This window comes from Phaethon lepturus, unplaced genomic scaffold (genome assembly GCF_000687285.1).
Source record: "Phaethon lepturus isolate BGI_N335 unplaced genomic scaffold, ASM68728v1 scaffold13026, whole genome shotgun sequence".
NCBI classification, from domain to species: domain Eukaryota; kingdom Metazoa; phylum Chordata; class Aves; order Phaethontiformes; family Phaethontidae; genus Phaethon; species Phaethon lepturus.
In genome coordinates this window covers 33,657-36,401 of record NW_010544179.1, presented here as the reverse complement: position 1 = coordinate 36,401, position 2,745 = coordinate 33,657, and positions in this window count along the sequence as shown.

Here is a 2,745-nt window from a genome sequence, read left to right as displayed (position 1 = left end):
CGCGGAAGAGTTGTACTGTTCGGTACTAGGTACGGCACATACTGCTTTGTCTCTGTGTGTCCGCTAACTAATTAAATCTGCTAACTAATTGAATATCTAAGAGTCCTCCCGTGTGCTCCGGCGTCGCAGGTTAGCACAGGCAGTGCTCTCCGGGGCTGGAATCCAGCGTTTTGGTGCTGAACAGGGAAAGTGTATCGAGATGCTGTCTAACTCGTGTGGTCAGAGCTTCACGAGACTTGAAGTGAGGAAAAAAAAACCAAGGCAAACATAGATTTTATATTTGTGTCAGCATTTGCAAGGTCCTCCTATTTTTTTTTTCTTTCTTTGTTTCCGTTTTTTTTCTCTTTCTTTTTCCTTTTTTTCTTTTTTTCTTTTTTTATTTGCATTTACCTTTAGACTACTACCTGCTTGTTTTGGAGAGATGAGAGGAAAGCAGACTAGAGGCTGCTGTGAACCTGTGCTTACTCCCAAAGTTCTTGGTTTTTCTTCTTCTGTGCAGTAATAGGCAGGTAAAAAATGCATGATTTCCAAAAGCCTACTTGGCATTTTTGAGCATGGGAGAAGGAAACTGAAGTAATTTCAGACATATTAAGAGTTTTCGAAGCGTTGCAGAGTTAGCACAAGTAAGAGAATGGTATTTCCAGGTGAGAATCTGGGAACGTGCACAGAACGCGTCCTACGCTTGCTCTAGGGATCGTTCATTCTCTCTGCTAGAAGGACAACAGATCTGTGCTGTACCCCGCCCCTTCACCCAAAATCAGATCGTGCTGAAGGTAAAATCGCAACCTGTAAGTCTGTGTTTTGTGCTATTTTCATTCCCAGCTAGCCAAAGGAACAGGTCAGCAATTTATTGCTACTGGCAAAGCAAAAATAGTAATAGCATCTGGTTTCAAGATCCAGAGGTGAGGTCCTTTCTCTGACTACTGTCGCCCGCTGGTATTTCTATTAGATGTAACATGATCTGCAGGTGGCAAGTATGGCCAAACAGGACGCAACAAAAATAAATTGCTACTCATTAAAAATATATTTCGACTGGTAATGAGTTTTACGCCTGTCCCTTTCAGCCTAATTGTGCTCATTCCTCTGGGTCCCTACCTGTGATACTGTCCACAAGAAAAGAACTTCCTCAGTGAATTAGTAATTGACTCCTAAATATTGTCTGTCTTTACTTTCCCGTCATCTACTTTCCGCTTGGCATGCTCTTAAAGGACTCGTATTATGAGACTGTTTCACCAGACAGCAGGGCTGGTCTCTTTATATTCCCATATAGTCTCTCTCCTCAGCTACGCTGCGCTCGGACGCGTATGCATTGCGAGAATTTCCAAGGAAGCTGCATCGTGGCGCTCTCCAATTAATTTGCCATCTCGTAGGTCCCAGTCCGGCAAAGCCCTTGGATGCACTTAAAAACCAGCTGTAGTGAGTGTGTTGGACGTGCCCACAAACTGTGCTGAGGAGGTGCTGAAAGAAAAGCCTGTATTAAAATGTTTTCTTTCAGAGTATGAATGTTCTGCTGTAAGGGTACAGGAAAGGCGAGGGTTTTGGGAGAGCTAAAGGTTTTTGTAGCATAAGTGACACCCATACCTTTTAACCCCTAATACAGTACCTGTCGTTTTTCCTCCTCCCAGGCATATTACTTGGTCTTAGAAGCAATGTTAGCCTTCACTGTACCCTTTGCTAACTTAGAAAAAAAGTCTGAGCTCTGGAGGGCTCGTTTCCAGCATCACCTTATCAAAAAACGAAGACAGCCTTCTGGTACGTGGGGATTATCACAAATTTGAGGTCTTTCTCAGGAGGCTTATCTGTATCAATAGCTTGTCTTTCATACGTGGCATTACTCAGCAGCTGAGACCGCAGGTCGGGCTAACCCCGCAGTACGGCGGCGCAGGGCAGATACTCGTACCAATTCATCCAAGAGAAGAGTGGGGCACAGAGGATTCATGTGTTTGGCAGGTCCTTTGGTTCCACCGTAGTGCTCTAACCAGTGAGAAATGATCCTTCAGCTGTGGAATATTTCAGAGCACCAGAGCTAGCTTGAGAGAAACGTAATTCTTTCTGGTAATGTTAGCAAAATAGGAAAAAATGCAAACAAATTCTCCTCCAGCCCGGCAAGCGTGATCAGCCCTTGCCCGTGTCAGTGGAAGCAGGTCTGCTCTGTGATGAAGGTCAAACCTGTCTCACGATTCACACAAGTGTACCCCAAATGATGGGCAAGTCCTGGCATTTAGGTGTCCGTGGTAAGGTCTTGCAGGGAATCGAAACCAATTTTAGGAAACATGTTTCAATGTATGAAGTAACGTATATGGGAGTGAATCATTGGCAGGTGGTGGTTGGTTTTTTTTTTTCCTTGCAACTTAAAAGTTGACAAATGGAACTAGACCCCAACATAGCCAACGATTTCTCAGGTATCATGTGGAAATTGTGCACAGAATAGTTTATTTCCTTTAAAGGTGGAAGGCCTTCATGGTTGCATGATCCTGTCTTTTAAGCAGACAGTTTTAGTAACTTTTGAAGCACAGCTTGAAGAACATGCTTCAAAACGCAGGAAAACCCAGTACCCAAATCAGTCCGGTTCGGGGCCGAACTCTTAACCCAGCCTAAGGCTAGCGATGTGTAAGAAACTGTTAGCAGGAGGTAAATGTAATCTGTGCCGTTTCTAAAATTCTCTTATACTCCATCAACTGTATTCCATGGCACTAATACAGGTGAGAATCGAGTCCGCAGTGTTTACAAATGATGGCCGAAGGA